Raw genomic sequence first — 17,355 nt, 5'->3', positions numbered from 1 at the left:
TGCAGTGGCTGCGAGCTTCATTGTAAGCAGTGCAAGGCTTGCCACAACATGTACACATGCACATGTGTTGACCATGCAACGCATGCACACATGTGCAAGCACATGCATGCTGTTGCTATAATGGAGCTACAGTGGTGCCAGATGCAGAGCAGCCAGGCCAGCTCCAATTGTCCTTCCAAAGATGGCAGCCAAGACTGTGCTATGATTGATGATGCAGGCTCCTTAATGGCCAGTGCTCAACATATTATGCAGAGCATTGAGCAAGGCTCCACACCAAAAATATCAGCAGAAAGAACTGAAATGCTGAAAGTGAAAGCTGGGTCTACTTTCCAAATGCTGATTAGCCAGCTTTCAGAGAAAACTGCTGAGGAGCAAAAGTTAATAGACGAAGACCTGACAAAGTTTGCTGCAAAGCATAGCCTTGCAACCACAAAACAGCCCATTGAAAAAAAACCGCGGCTGGTGCCTGCAAATAAGAACATTGAAAAGCAGCCACGGTATGGAGCACCAAAACATGCCAAAATCAAGCCTGCATTGGGTCGTCCTCCCACTTTGCTGCAGCAGGAAACAGTAAAACAGCAGCTTCTCTCTCATGAACTGGACAAAGAAGTCCTCATTATTCATACTGGAAATGACCACGATTACTGTAAAGTAAAATAATGCTTCCTTGCACATCGAACTTTGACCAAAGCTGAGAAATGTGCAATTTATCCCTGTGCAGCAAAATGTTCATGGACTGCATAGACTGAAAACAGTAAATAGCAAGCATAAATAAGGGAGGCTGTAGATAGTGCATCTGTTATAACATAAGGGTCACCTCTAACTTAATGTGTGCTGCTGCTCGTGTAACGTACTGGTGCAATCATTACGGAAGGGAACACGCAAGCATGCCCCAAAGCAGGCCAGTGCTTTCCTCAACTTGTCTTTAAAAAAAACAGAGGTATGTCACGCTTTTGAGTTGTCTCCCATGAAAAACGGAACAGCAGTACACACTGAATTGGTAAATTGGAATAACTGTTCTTGGCCACATGTTCCTTTTTATACTGCTTGCACCTGTACATAGATACGTGGTATGCTGTGCAGCCATGTGGCAGTGGCTTGGATGGTGCGTGCGTTAGAGCGCGAGAGGCACCTCCAACCCTGTCACGTGTGCTGCTGGTGGGTATGTGTGCATGTAGTGTAAATAGATGTGTGACACAGAGTGCAGACATGTATCAATGGCTTGGATGGTGCGTGAGAGAGAGGCGCCTCCAGCCTTGTCATGTGCGCTGCTGTTATGTGTGACACTGTGTGCAGACATGTGGCAGTGGCTTGGATGGTGTGTGCGTTAGAGCGCGAGAGGCACCTCCAACCCTGTCACGTGTGCTGCTGGTGGGTATGTGTGCATGTAGTGTAAATAGATGTGTGACACAGAGTGCAGACATGTATCAATGGCTTGGATGGTGCGTGAGAGAGAGGCGCCTCCAGCCTTGTCATGTGCGCTGCTGTTGTGTGTGACACTGTGTGCAGACATGTGGCAGTGGCTTGGATGGTGTGTGCGTTAGAGCGCGAGAGGCACCTCCAACCCTGTCACGTGTGCTGCTGGTGGGTATGTGTGCATGTAGTGTAAATAGATGTGTGACACAGAGTGCAGACATGTATCAATGGCTTGGATGGTGCGTGAGAGAGAGGCGCCTCCAGCCTTGTCATGTGCGCTGCTGTTGTGTGTGACACTGTGTGCAGACATGTGGCAGTGGCTTGGATGGTGTGTGCGTTAGAGCGCGAGAGGCACCTCCAACCCTGTCACGTGTGCTGCTGGTGGGTATGTGTGCATGTAGTGTAAATAGATGCGTGGTATGCTGTGCAGCCATGTGGCAATGGCTTGGATGGTGTGTGCGTTAAGGCCATTGTATGATCGGTTTTTGGGCGGATCCGCCAGCTGGCAGACCGCTCACTTTCAGCTTCCGCCCGGGCGTGGGGCAGAATGGTGTTGTACGATCACTTGCTCTTTCAGAGGCGCTCGGATGGCCCAGGTTCAGACCAACCGGCCACATTTGGTGCCCTGGCCTGGCTGCACAGCTCGCACTGCATTGTAAATAACCATCTGCATGTGTTCTGTGCGCTGCATTTAGTAATTCAAGCAATGTCTGGCTTGCAGTGGCAGCACAGCGCTAGGACGCTACATGTGTTGCGCACTTGTAGGCTGGGTTCCCATTTCTTGAATCCTTAACGGTGTTGTCATTCTGCTGCCACTACCAGTTCTCGGCCTGAGCCTGGTTCAACGGGCCCTTTCAGAGGAGCTTGGATGGCCCAGGTTCAGACCAACCAGCCACATTTGGTGCCCTGGCCTGGCTGCACAGCTCGCATCACATGTACATGTGCATGTCAGTCTGTTGCGTGAAAGTTTCCTGTAGGTTTTCATCTTTTGCGTGTGCCATGCCTGATGACATTGTTTCATTTGTTTCGTCCCTTTGTCTGTTTGTGCCTGTGTCTGTCTGTTCGTGTCTCTTTCTTTTCAGTCTTGTGGCAAAGGTTGCTGTGAAGCTGTATGGAGGTGTTGCAGCCCACAGTGCGGTCGTGTGCATATCCTTTTCCGAGATTGTTGCCTGTGTATATGCCACTCCATGTGTTCTCTGGACTGTGTCGAGTATCACCTCGGCCAGCACCATTGTTTATGTGCCCTGATTATGTGTTTGTGTGCTTCACGTTTCCACCTTCCTATCCTTTCAACGGCTGGGAAACCAGACCATGCAGTGGCACTCTCGGCAGAACCTGCCTGCTAGAGAGCGCGGTCCCCAGGTGGCGGATAGGGGACCTGCTGTAGTGCAGTGCAATGATAAGCACAGTCTACAGTAGTGGTGCTTGCACCTCGCGGACCAACAGGCAGATGCAGTTTCGCTTAGGAGCACCGCGGGCAACCGTCTTGTGGATTCCTTTCTTCTTACCAACTGAATAAACATGCAGTTTGAAACAACTATTGCTCATGTTGCAGATTGTTCATTCCTTATGCATGCAGCCTCATGCCGTGGTGCGCTTTACTGACATCCATGTAGTGTCATGTGCATATAAGCTCTGGTACACTTACCATAGCGAAGGTTCCTTAGAATTGGTATGTACTATCGCGCTCAATATGAGTTGCAACGCGCGGTCATCGACCGGGACTCGTTCCGTGGTGTGCCTCCTCCAAACAGTCGCTCGGAATTCTGGGAGAAACTGCTGTTCCAGGAAACAACACCACCCCCGCTCAGGAAAAAGTTTCTCCCAGGATTCTGAGCGACTGTTTGGAGGAGGCACACTACGAAACGAGCCCCGGTCGATGACCGCGCGTTGCAACTCATATTGAGCGCGATAGTACAACAAAAACCAATTCAGGAGAACCTCACAAACGCAAGGCAACAAGTTGAACAATCCTGTGAGTGTATACTTAACAGAACATGTGTTCCAAGGTGCTGTGTTGTGGACTGGGCATTTTCGTCTTGAGCAGCACATGAACCTTTCAGACATTTTGTTCTGAGAGAACTGCTCAAGGCGATACTTGACAGTTGCATCCTGGGTGTACATAAAAGCATTGCAGTGACCTTGCACCATGAACATTTTCAAATGATGCCATGCTGCATGTGCTGCTGAACAGTAACATTACTTTGCTTTAGTTGCAGCGTGTTGGTCGACTTTACGCGTTGGTCGACTCTGCCCACCGTACGGGGAGAATTCAAAATATAAAGGCGGGAGCCGGACGTTAATTCAATTTAATTAGGGAAATCGGCCACACAAAGCAATAAGTCAGAGTTTCTAAGAATGCTTGGAACGTGTAGATCGAGTTCCCGCGGCAAAAAGATGATTGGTTGGTTTATGGGGTTTAACGTCCCAAAGCGACTAAGGCTATGAGAGACGCCGTAGTGGAGGGCTCCGGAAATTTCGACCACCTGGGGTTCTTTAACGTGCACTGACATCGCACAGTACACGGGCCTCTGGAATTTCTCCTCCAAAGAAATTCTGAGTTCAGATTCCTCTTCACTGCACCTTTAATGATGCCCTACAAGCCCAGCTGTGGGTTTGGAAAGCAACCCTTCCTTGGACTCTTGACATTAAATACAACTTGTACTTGGCAAAGACTAATCTTACTGTGAGTGTAATGACAAAATTAAACAAATTCCATTAGACGCTGGTTTGATCCCAGCTGCGGCAGTTGTATTTCGATGGTGACATGCTACAGGCCCGGGTGCTGTGCAACGTCAGTGCACGTTAAAGATCACTGTTGGTCGAAATTACTGGATCCCTCCGCTATGGCGCCCCTCATAGCCTTAGTCGCTTTGGGACATAAACCTCATAAGCCAAAGTTAGCATTATGTTCCTGCTGGACCGAGCAGCCACTGAGAGGGTCAGACTGTATGAATGGGTCCCATCAATCACTACGCGACACCCTCACTCCACTCACCCAATGAAATCCATCAATCAGTGACACATCCACTCTCTCCACCCCTCGACTCTGATTTGCAACCGCTTGCCAACAGTCTCCTCGCACCCTCTCTCCTTCCCTCTTCCCTGCAAATTCGTGAAGGTGGATTTCACTCCGTCCACTCTGTCACCTGAGGCTTCAGACGGATGGATTATTCCAGCATGGGGGGTTCTGATGCTGATGCACTAAAATGATATTTTTGAAAGACAGCTAGAGTTTGTTACATGTTAAGGAGAAGAGTACTCGCTGCACCATGCAAAATGCGAGATAATTTTCTGGTGTGCACACACTGCATCACAAGGGAGTAAATTTGGCACCTAAATTTTAATGCTCAATATAGCGAGCAGTTGGCACCAGGTGCTGTACACAGACATAAGCACGAAATGGACAGTTTATTACCAGGGTCCCTCTGTGCAGCATGTCAGTGTGGCTAGTTGCAATCAGCAGTGCATGTGCACTCTCCCTATACATAGTGCAAAGACTGCTTTTGAAGCTAAGGTTGGTCACATTGCAAAGAAATAAAGACAGCACGAATATGAGAACCGGACACATCCCGTGTCGTCCCTTTCTGTTTGGCGACCAACCTTAACTAGAACAAACAACTTGCCCAAACCCTTGCTTTTGAAGAATTGCACATTGCATGTAGTAAGTAGCACACAGTACAATGCACAGACTGAGCCATGTGTGTTATTGAATCAGCAGCAAACCACGTGCAAAAAAAAAAAAATCGACAGCCAATAACTACAGTCGGTAATGTGAAATTTGAGCGCAGCTCTTCACATATTTTAGTTTTGCAGTATGCTGAAGTAAAGAATTCCAGAGAGGCCCCGGCGAGAGGCAGTGAGAGGTGACATTTCGCCCTGAGCACTTGGCTATCACATACTTCGTGCACAAGTTCTGTCCCGCCTCAAACGAACACCAAAACACTTTCTTGAATATCTTTTTCAATGAAGGCAAATACACTGGCGTACACAAACATCGAAATTACTTGCTGTTACATCATAATAAAGTGTTCAGTAACACACGGTTACGATGCTATATATTAATTTATGCATGCCAGCACATCATCTCTGGCTGACAAAGATTAAAAATCTTGCTTTTTGACAGTATGTGAGCACAGAGTCATTGATTGCACAGACCAAATATGACTATACCAACAGAACGTGAACTCAGAGGATTACCTTAGAACTCATGTGCCTTTGAAAACATGCAGTGAACATGGAAACAATTTTACTTTTAAGGTGCGCCGCCCGGCGTATGCACATGCGTTCAGTGCACTCTTTCTGCGCCATGAAGGACGACTCGGCCCAAGAGCAGAAGTACACACTGCCAGTGCATTCCAGAACACTCAATTCAGATAGGTACTACATGAGACGTAAGCAACGTATCTAGCGTTCGCACCGTGCAGCTTTATTGCTTCGCTCTGTCCCGAGCATTTTTCAGTCCACTGAGGTGGTTGCGAGCCACAGGTGGGTTAGCCTTGCGATTATTCTGCCGGAAATTGCTTCTCTCTGTGATCTAGCAGATCTACGCCACCTCGCACCCACAAAAGTCGTCAACTGGTACTGTCGCCATTTGGTGTCCAGATCAGTGTCTTCCGGTCTTGAAGGATCGAAGGCGGGCTGGAAACGACATGCTGCAATGTTCTCCAACCCTTGCATCATGAGATAGTCAATGCGACGACATATCACAGCCCACACACTGCATCGTGATGATTATAACAAGAGTTATATGCACAGATATTTTCAGAATGAGCTGGAAACACCCAGATCAGGGACGCCAGTACTTGACGGCACGGGCTTGCGTCCTGCTCACTCACCTTTAGGGACGCATGGGAGGTAAACACGCATTCCATAGGCGGTCTACTGGTCACAAACAAAAAAGGGGCAAATTTAAAGAACTACACACGCCACAAACACGAGACACCGACGAATACTTCACTCGCAACAACCGCCGACCGCAATTCGAACGTACGTAAACAACCGCCATGTTGTTTTTTTTTTTTTGCTAACTGACTGTAGAGGGCGCTGTAAGAGCGCTAACATCATCATCATCGCGCGTTCCCTCAAAGAAAAGTAAATACAAATAACCGAAACCAGCAATAAACTAGAAAAAAAGCATTAAAAGTTAAAAATTGCAACATAAATAAGAAAGTAATTTATCAACACACTCATTCAAAGGAAACGCCAATAAAATTGATTCACAAAAATAAAACAAAATATAAATATGCATGTTTTCTCCTCCTTGGTTTTGACTAAAGCTATGACGTGCGACTATTTTTTGGCAGTTTTCTAAATCGGGACGCCCAGTGCGACCATAAGAAAATTAAGGCAAGAAAACTGAAAACATAACAGGGGCACTGAAGGGTCAACATTACATCGTCAACAATATGCACGCTTTCTCTCTTGTTGCTCATCCCAAGCTTGAATACATGTCAATTTGCTGTTTCAAAGCATAAAGGTCTTCTATCATTGTAGCAGATTGAACCAAACCAAATGTACTGCTATGAACAAAGCGGTCGCGTAACTTTCACTTATGCAGCTCACTCTCACATTATTTGCTATTTGAGTTTAGTTTTAATGACATGAAGCAACCACAAGTACCATTATAAAAGGTACTTTTCATCAGAGCACTTCGGATAGGCTAGAAGCCTTACTCCCAATAGTGTACAATAACGACATTCACACAAATCATGTGCGCAACAATGTTGAAACTGTGTGCGTCCACCTTACTTTAAACTGCAACGGATGCAAGACAGACAAAATTTTACCATTCAAAATCATACTGTGCCAAGGTATTGCTGCAATCTTGCCATTACAATCAAAAGGACTCATCAGCACATGCAAACATGAGAATTTTTTCCTTCACAGACATTTTGACACTATACTTAGTTCACTATATATGCAACTTCCATTTATTTACACGATGGACACGAATATTCACATGCACACCGGTCTTAGCACGAGTGCCATGCGTACGTAATTGTTGATATGCATCCCGTCACATATTGTGTATTTGCACATACAAATACTCATGAAAACTCAACATGTGCTCAGCAATTACTGCAGCTTAAATGGTCAAGCACACAGAACACGTCAAAGTTATGGTATGGTATAGAATACGGGGTTTAATGTCCGAAGGCAACATGGGTTGTGAGGAACGCCATAGTGCAGCGCTACGGATTAATTTTGACCACATGGGGCTCTCTATCGAGCACTGATGTCACTCGGTACACAGGTGCCTAGCATTTCACCTCCATTGACTGGCGGCTGCCGCAAATGGGCTCGAACCCGTCCTTGGGATCAGCAGTCGAGCACCCTAACCACTTAGCCATCACGGCAGGGCGACGGCTGACCACATTATGCGCAACCAAAAGTCCAGGTCTCTGCTTCATGTCTTACATGTTGCCTAGGTATCGTCTACTTTTACTACATTTGCAATCTAAAAATTAACGATAGACAACTTCCCTACTCCATCTAAATTACTATAATTGTCCCATGCCCTTCTTGGTTTGCTACACACTTGAGCTTATAATTTTTGGCCAGTTTTACCAAGGTGTCATACAAGTGTAACAGCTGCCACAGTATGAACCGTGGATTCTAAGAGAAAAAAGAACTCCCACGTTTTGCACTACTTTGAACAAAAATATTCAGCCAATATATGCTCAACAGGCATACACCAATAACATTTCTACCGCAAAACCAGGCACACACCGTACCGAGGGCCAGTAATAGAAGATCACTGGCCGCCGTGGTGCCTCAGAGGTTATGGTGCTTGGCTGTTGACCCGAAAGACGTGGGTTCGATCCCGGCTGCAGCGGTCGCATTTCGATGGAGGCGAAATTCTATAGACCACTACAAAAATTTTATTACTCACCCCTTGTCGTGCTAATATGCAGGTACCAATTATTTCTGTAACATACATCTTATCATTTCTGCAATACCCGCTACTAAGTCTTCAAGAAAATAATAAACTGAAATAATAAACTGAAATGTAGCAAAGAGCTGATGGTTGTCTTTTCATAGTACATTCTTCACAGCAGCTCTGCTTCTGAAAGGAACACCTCATTCCTAGTGAGCTCAACTAGTTTTCTTCCATTTTAATCAACATGAGGTCAGAGTACTCCAGTAACACTCTGATTCCTAATATGCTACACAAAGGTCTGCCACAAATATGTCATGGACTGCAACTCCTCTCTTTAATGGAGTCGAGAAACCAAATTTTTGGATGCACATTTCTCTTTACAGTGATGCACTAGACAATGCTGTACACAAGCTACCATGTGGATCTTAACTTTGTCAGCTAAATAATTTACATTTTTTTTCTCGTGTCATCTGGTTTCGGTTTTTAACAGCCGAATGACTGCTCTGAGGTCAGATACACGTTCAGGTCACATGAGGCATGCAAAAAGAGATATAATCCTTGCCTGTTCACTTTATGTGACTCCAACTCTTAGACAGGTTTGTGTACGAGTTGATGCAAATAAAAACGAACAAAGCTGCAACAATACTGCAGTCATCGCATGCCTCACATGACCTGAACGCATCCCTGACATCACAGTCGTCGTTCGGTTGTTTAAGCTAAAGCAGTGTGAGAGAAAAAATGCAATTATATATATATTGCCTCTTGTTGTCACAATGCATGTAGCTGTCTATCTTTCTAAAGTACTGCGCATCATTCTAACCGAAAGAAACAACTAAAATTTTGTTGTCTCTACTCCTTTAATACCTACTGGGCCTTGACAATATAAAAAGCACCTAAACATATCAGCGAACTGAGCTGCCAACCTTCAAAAATGTATCCACAAGCTCTTTTCACATTGTGCTTTTAAATATGTTGCCTCATACTCGTGACATACATATGTTCTGACTGTGCACATTACAAAAACAGTAATTCAGGAACCAGCAGACCCACCCATTCAGCAGCATGGCAAGCGAAGAATTAAAATTAGAATGCAGCTAGAAAGAAAAGGCACACAGCTTATTCAGACCTTCTAATTTGAACACTTCAAACTTATGTGGCCAACTGTAAATGTTTCCTTACTGAAATCCCACACCCCTTTAGACATTTGCCATAAACAAGAGAAAAATTTGTCAAAATGCTTCCCTCTAAAAGGAATAACCAAATATAAGTAGACAAGCCATGTTTACATTTCATGCATTTTTAACCTCTTCACTGTATGCAGAGAAGCATATCACATGCATGGCGTGTTGATGTTTGGTTTATGCTGCTTCTTCACTTTATATTGAAAGGTCATGGCAACTCTTCTTTTTGTGTGTGTGTCCATTGCCCCACAGAGCTGCCATCTATGGAGCAAGCTTATTTGCATTTAAAGGTCGCCTGCCTATAGTCACTGCTGAGTCCACACAAAACAAACTTTCCCCTCAAAACTGGCAACGTGCAGTAAAAGCAGGCGTGCAATTAATGTGACACCTCATACACTTCGTAATGATGCAGTGGCCTACATAAGGCCAAGCCAGCATGCTATTCATGTATACACACAAATTATATTCACTTATACAATGCTAATGTCAAAAAGAAACCATTCTAGCTACAAATGCTAGCACAAAGTTAATGCAGCGCATTACGGCATGCATGGCATCCAACGTCCCTGTACAACATACTTTTACTAATAAGGCTAAAACAGTGCACCTGCACAAGGATGAAGGAAGATGAGACAAGACACAGCAGCTTCCTTATGCAGGTGTGCTGTTTTCGCCTTATTATGTCATACCAACTTGCCCATCAGTCTAACTGCTGCAACAGAAAAAACAGCTGTGAAATTTGGAATCCATTCACGGCGTCTAGAAATTGAAGCTCAGAAAGTGCAAGAAACTGATAATCCGGAGTGTTTACGTTTCTCTCTGTGTTAAGTTTTACTTACCGTGCAATAACCCAACATCGTTTCCAAACAAACTCAAGGGCCACATTGGCTACGCAGATGCTGAAAGCCTAAGTCAAGCCTCCCACTTCATCACAAACCACTACAGGAATGACAGAGCAAGCAAAACAAGTTTCGGCCTTGGCTGGCTTTATTCCAATGCTGGACGTTACAAGAAATACACCAAGAACCACACGTTCTACTTAATGAGTATAAAAACACTTCACCAAATAGATAAAAGAAAAGCAGCTTTCTAGATATTCAAAGGTTCGGTGGTGTGAACATACTACGACATTCGCTAAACGCCTATCAGTGAAGAAAGCGGCGTACGGATCATAGTTCATGTCTCTGCGCAACATGGGTGTCAACGCGAAGTAATCCATTACAGCTTGGCTAGTTGGTGGGTAGACACTGCAGGCATAGTAAACATTAAGACAGAAGATGTGTTGTCCTTTCAAAGGCTAGCGTAGTACGTCCAGTCCGCCTTCCTTCCGTATTTAAAATTTTTTTTTTTTAGCATAGCTTGTCGCCGGTGGGCACACATGCAGGTATCAGTACGTACAGGTCAGAATCAGTTACGCGCAACACAAGGAAACATAATTTTCGACACTCATCCAATGCTTCGAACCATTGCCTCCTTCTAGAGGAGGCAATGTTCAAACACGAGATACAATACCGAAAGGTGCCGAAGAGAACTGAAGTGACCTCAAATTCAGTCAAGCACCGCCTTGCAAAACGTCTCTAGGGGCTTCCGATATCATACCACGGCTGGAACAGGTCGCACTGCAAACTTGCATAATAAAGACAACACTAGGGCACTGGGGCACAAGTCCGGACGTTAGCGTGGTCAATATAACTCGCCATTGCACTAACCTTTCATGACTTTCACGCTACTCCACACGTCAATGCACCGCGCGGTTGTTGTTGTTGTTGTCCTCTAAATAATGGCGCGTACCCTGCGGGGGATTGCCCAAGACCACGACCGGCTTTATTACTCGAAGTAATAAAGCCGGTCGTGCCCAAGACACAGGCGGCAACGGTAAACAGCCATCGCAGCCATGTCAACAAACCACCGTGGCGTTGGTCACCGTGGCAACCGTGGAGACGCCAGCGACCTAGAAACTATGGCTAGGGACGTTTCAAAAATTTGCGACGCCATTTTTACCCAATTTTGCAACAAAAAGTACCCAGAAATGTACCTAAACAAACGCCATTTTGAAATGACGTCATTAAAAGTCACGTGACATGAGGATCGTCTTCCTCCATTTAGCCTTACGCCATTGCAAGGACCAAAGGTTGTCGCCCCGCACGCGGGAGGCTTGACCTTGGGACACTACTGGGAACGCAGACGTTCTTTCAGTCAGCGGAGAAAAGGAAAAGAGGGGAAGTGCGGGGTCGGGAGGAACGAAAGAAAGGCACGAAGCATGGAGGAAGGAAAACCTCCTCTGTAATTCCTCTATGGCGCGAAGCAAGCTTTGGAAGCGATGGCTGGCGATGGGTTGTAGTTTCTCCTGGTTTCTTCCTTCTCTCTCTTCAGATCACGTGCCTGTCTATTTGGATTGGCCGCTCGCGTAGAGTCGAAGACGAAGCCGCTGTTTACCGCGCCTGGGTTACAGTTCACTATACCTGGGTGCCGTGCGTGCAAGTCGCGACGCGCATTCCTCATTTCATCTTGCAGTACGGGCCTGTGTGCGTTTAGGTTCTGTTCAGCGATTACTTCATCGTGCAAGCTTCATCGATGTGTGACGCTGCAGTGGGCGACATCTTCGCGAAAGAGTCAACGTCTGAAAGAAACAGCGCACGCCAGATCGTCGCGGCGCCCTCATCGTACGGATTCTTTGCGCCCAATTTCAACCGTACAAGTAAGTGACATTTTCGTTTGGTCATACGGGTTGTTTCCTGCCATGAAGTTATGGTGTGTTCAGTACATATTTTTTATCATGGATTGTGTGCGCGAGCCGCTGCTTGTTGCTATTTCTTGTTTTGAGCCGGTCGCGTGCGGCCGGAGGGAGCCTATCGTGTACAACACACGATCGCAGCGGCGCAATCTGCCGGCGTCTTTCTCATGCTTTCTTTCGCTGCAGGCTCTGATCCTTCGTCTGCCGTGCGAAAGAACATTGCCGGTCGTCTCTTCAACGCCAAGTATTTGTCCCTGCTCACGACCATTCAGTAAGGTAAGTCCAAACCGCAGTCTCCGTTCAGAAAGGGGCGAGTAAATTAGTGTGCGCGCTTCTGTGGCACGTACTGCGCGCAGTGCTCACATCTACTGCAGCACTGTATGTGATTCCTATTGGACCATAATCCCTTTATAATTTTAGCGCTGCAAGGCAACTCCTTCTGCCAGGCCGCTTTTTTTTTTTTTTTTTGCGAATGGACGGCGTCAATTTTTTTTCTTTACCACGGAGTAGCAAGCAAACGATAAAACAGTAAACGTGAAATTTATTTATTCATAGGCACGAAATTAGCAGCTCATTTGTGCTCTGCGCTTCCTGGCATGCGGCCGTTTTCGCTTACACCTTGCAATATTTTTGCTAACCCAGAATGTGACTTATCATGCCAGCAGTTTTACTGCATTCGAATGGCAAGATGCGCTTGCTAATGGTGTTAAGTTGATATGTAACTGGCTCTTCACTCAGGCTGAGAACTAATAGAGAAAAGTGAACTTGTTTAGTTCTTTTTACTAGTGAAAAGGTCGGGGCTAGTTGGTGGCCAAACATTAGCTCACAAAAGCGTACAGTCTATGTCACCTCTTTTTGTGCTCTTGTATTCTCTTGTGAAAGAGTGAGACTTTAGGTTTGATGTCGCTCTAAGAGGTTGAATAGAAGAATACGCTAGTATCTAAGCTTTTCTGTTTAGAACAATAAGGATTTTGGTTGCACTGCGGTAATCTGTCAACGAAAAAAAAATTCTGTAATGAATACTGTCAATCTCGTAAGCAGTAACAGTATAGTTCTTTCTTTTTTCTGCAGTGGCTGTTAGAAAATGTGTTAATTATGTTAGGCACTTAGTGACAATTCACTGGTAATAGGCCATTGTGCTGTAGAAGTTTGTCTAGGCTTATTGTGCCAGTGCACTGCGTCAGTTATGCCTGTTATAAATATGTGGCAAGTGCTGTAATGGATAAAAATTTGGAATCAAAAGTTGTTTCTCGTTTTCAAACTATTCCTGTCGTTTTTTGAGCATGTGTGCTGCCATTACGTGGTTTAATGAACATATAAGTTATCACTAACCATTACACTAATGCTATAAATGACGCCTCTATTGCAGTGCACCTGGGAGAAGGAGGGATGGAAAGGTGGACAACCATTGTCACTCCTAGCACCGAAGTTCAGCCTGGACTCCGTACAAGTGGCCGGGACTAGATGTGTGTGGTATGTATGTTTTTATGTAATTGGGACATTGTTGCAAGTTCATCATCACTTGATGTCCATCATCACTTGATGTCCATCCGTGAACATAGTATGCTATGTTGCACAGCTGCAGCCATTCTATTACAGAGATTTTAGAGCTTTTCAATGTTTTCGAGGACTTAGTTCTGAAAGAATTTCTGAATAATGGTTTGATTAATTGTGACCACTTTTTATGACATGAAGTATAAATGCAGTTTTTTTTCTGCAAAAGTAGGCTGGACTTCAGCAAAGATTTCATACTGAATTAGTTTGAGAGGCGCTGCCTACAATCCATGTTGCTGACGTCAGAAAAAAATGACACAGTTATGGTAATGCTTGGCAGGGTGGCATGCTACCAAGCTAATATGACTAGCACCGTTTATGCATGTGAAGCTTAATGTGATATGCAGCTACGTGAGGCTGTTAATCTTCTTTGCACTGTTCACACTTTCTTTTTGAGTAGGAAGGTGCTGTTCGCTGATGTGAATAATTTCCAATAACTCACATGAATCCATATTAGTTTCATTTCACATCGGAGTGAACTTAAAATTTAATTAAGGTCACGTGCACTGCATGTGACAGCAGATATGGAAGGCAACTGTTTTAATAGCCATTCTTGAATGCTGTCAGTCAGTGTTTACAATTTCATTATGCTAAGCATCTGAAAAGATGTGTAAAGGTAACATTCTATTGTGCCAGCAAAATGTAATTCATGAGAATTACTGCTGCTGCATATGCTGCAAGCATTGGAAGAAGCAGCACTGTCTAAATAAGAAGACGAGATTTGTAATTTCCTCAAGCAAAAATAGTGCTTTAGAAGGAGACTGTTCTGTGCTGCTTGTGTAGTTAATGTAGTCTGTCAGTGAAGGCCAGTCCATAACCAAAGCTTTTTGCACAGGCATAATGTAGAGGTGTAGTATGAAACAGGCTATGAACGTGAATAAAAAGTATCTGTATTATAATGTGGTCCAAATAATTTTTTGGGTATGACGTTACCTCATGCATGGAGACAATTCTTTAGATGTGTAAGTTGCCCTTGCTATTATTTCACATTTAGCCGAAAGCTTTTCTTTGTTTTCCAGGAGTGGTACACTAAGATTTATAGTGCATAGCCTTTGTGCATAGGCCTTTCACCAGGTGTTTAAACTGTATCGAAAGGCTGTGACAATGGAATGCACCCAAAAATGCCATCACAGGGACAAGCTTCCTGCTGTTTGCTAATTGGAAATGAATTCACAGGTAATATATGCAGGGAAAATTACAGTTGGAAGTATCACTGATTGATGCTCAGATAATCACCTACACTTCCCTTTTAGGAAGAAAATTCACTGTATGGGCAACAAATCATATAATGGCATCAGAGACCAGAGACATATTGTTAGCAAGGGCTGCATGAAACCTTAACCACTCTAGATATGGAGAAATAAAAACACGAGAATGGAGGGAAGGGTTTGTTAAACGGCATTTCATTTTATCACCTTTTAGTAGCTTCCATTTCATGCACATGTTTTTCTGTTTCTTGATATGACCCTCTTCTTAGTCTGGCATCCGGGATGCCTACAGCCTGACCGTGCAGCTGGGCACAATATTCTGGATTTTTCCTGAGAAGCCACTGTGCTTGTGATAATGTCAGCATATGTGAGTGATTAAGTAGCTGCCATTTAGGACATGTTTTGTTTTTCCTGCATATCTTTTCTGATTTTGGTTCTCAATAATAAACAGAAGCCTGCACTTGAGGCATTGTTTTCATGCATTTCCATTTATCCCTGCCTTTTGTGTGGTTTACACTTTTAGACCTGAATTAACTAAGCCTATGGTCACGTCGTCTGAGCTTTGTGGTTGCAAAATTCATTATATGTTTTCTTCTCTGTGCAGGTCAAATACATGGTACATACTGCCTCCACCAGTATGAAGAAGACTGCCAGGGTCATTGCTGTAATATGGTGTAGCATGTGACAAAATAAATATGACGGTATGTTTCTTTCTCCGATTCGTTTATGAATTCTTTGTGTACATTCTGCAGTAGTACCTGCACCTGAACACACAATGACACAGACCATCTCACATGAAAGATTCGTCGCAACATTTTGACACTGCCTGCACTTCCAGAAAGACTCGGGCTTCTACCATATGGGTCAACTTTAGTTCTGCATTCAGTGGGCAGGTTTACGCTACAGAAGGGTAATAATGCTCTCGTGTGGACAGTATAAATACACCACCGAGTAGTGTATAGATACCCCTTGCAGTAGGGCATTACTTTGTACCACTAGAAGGGTAACTTTATCCATCATGTAAGGGTATAAGCTTGCACCACAGGGGTGCAAACTTTGCTCTGTTTATGACGGTATAAGTTTAGTCTTTGACAAAGTAACTTTGCACTTCTATACATAGCATAAATTTACCTGCTAAAGGTGCAAACTTGCACCTTGCATGCTAGGATATGTTTATGCTTTCCTCAGGCTAACATTTACCCCTTTTAGAAAGGCGTAATGTTATACCTAACTGGTTTAAAGTTACTCTTCTTATGTCAGTGCAAGTTTAGGCTATTAGAGCGTTACATTACTCTATGTGCGAGAGCATAAATACTTAGTCTCCAAGAAACAGCGTAACCTTACCCCCAAAAAGGTGTCAGCTCAGCGACAAGTGTTTTACCCCCCAAAAAGACTAAGATCACACCTTTTTTTCTTAGAGTGTGTAGCGGTGGTCCTGGGTTCGAACCCCGGACCAGGACGATTTTTTCTTTAACTACGAAGTTTCTGAGAAAGCTGTACAGCTTTCCTTTGTAGCCGTATGGCTGCGCTATGAGTAATTACTATGAGCCGTATGAGTAATTACTCCCTTATTATTGTGTAGGATTGCGACCACAAGTCAACTTTGAGTTGAATACAATGCAAAGAAAGTTGTTATCGCTTTCAGCGCTACGAAAAAAAAGTGAGCACAGAATATACAAATGCGTAGAGGCCCATTTAAGCTTGTGGCTATGCAATGTTTTAATTAATAATGTTTGGTTGGTTTATGGGGTTTAACGTCCCAAAGTGACTCAGGCTATGAGAAACGCCGTAGTGAAGGGCTCCGGAAATTTTGTCTACCTGCACTGACATCGTACAGTAAGTACACGGGCCTCTAGAATTTCGCCTCCATCGAAATTCGACTGCCGCGGCCGGGATCGCACCCGTTTTCTTTCACGTCAGCAGCCGAGCGCCATAACCACTGAGCCACAGCGGCGGATTAATCAGCAATCGTATTTAGGGAAGGAGCGAGAAGTTTTCGGTTTTGGGCCCCAAGTGAATGAATGGCCTGCGTACAAGGTAAAACCAGTATCGCGCATGCATGCTAATCTTATAGGGCTCTGCACCATACTATGGCTCTACGTTCCAAGATAGAGTAGAAAAAAAAATTCTGGTCGAAACGATGTCCTGAGCTGTCATTTCTGGTATATCTGCAAAATTAGAGGGGAGCGCCCGATGAGACACCCTTCATATAAAACTTCAGTGACGGGATGTGCTGGCTGAAGCTTAAACGCGTTGCTCATTGAGAATAAAAAGTGCTTGTCCAGCTCGAAGCAACTCGCCAAGTATAGATTTGATTTGATTTTTACGCTCTCGAAACAAACAGAAACAAATCAACCTAGACAACAGTGAGTCAAGTTC

The 17,355-nt window shown here is 44.5% G+C and overlaps 1 protein-coding gene and 1 long non-coding RNA gene across 3 annotated transcripts in view; one reads left to right on the top strand and one right to left on the bottom strand.

The window, feature by feature from the left end:
* Nucleotides 1-17,355, bottom strand: part of LOC149339356 (irregular chiasm C-roughest protein-like) — a 358,742-nt gene that overhangs the window by 71,254 nt on the left and 270,133 nt on the right. The window lies entirely within an intron of this gene.
* Nucleotides 11,951-13,603, top strand: LOC149339357 (uncharacterized). Its single transcript, XR_016283510.1, has 3 exons — nt 11,951-12,178; nt 12,401-12,490; nt 13,584-13,603. It is a non-coding gene; the product is annotated as an uncharacterized LOC149339357 (long non-coding RNA).

Source organism: Amblyomma mixtum, chromosome 6 (genome assembly GCF_055824585.1).
Source record: "Amblyomma mixtum isolate Tamu chromosome 6, ASM5582458v1, whole genome shotgun sequence".
In the NCBI taxonomy this organism is placed as follows: domain Eukaryota; kingdom Metazoa; phylum Arthropoda; class Arachnida; order Ixodida; family Ixodidae; genus Amblyomma; species Amblyomma mixtum.
This window is presented reverse-complemented; position numbering and strand designations above follow the sequence as displayed.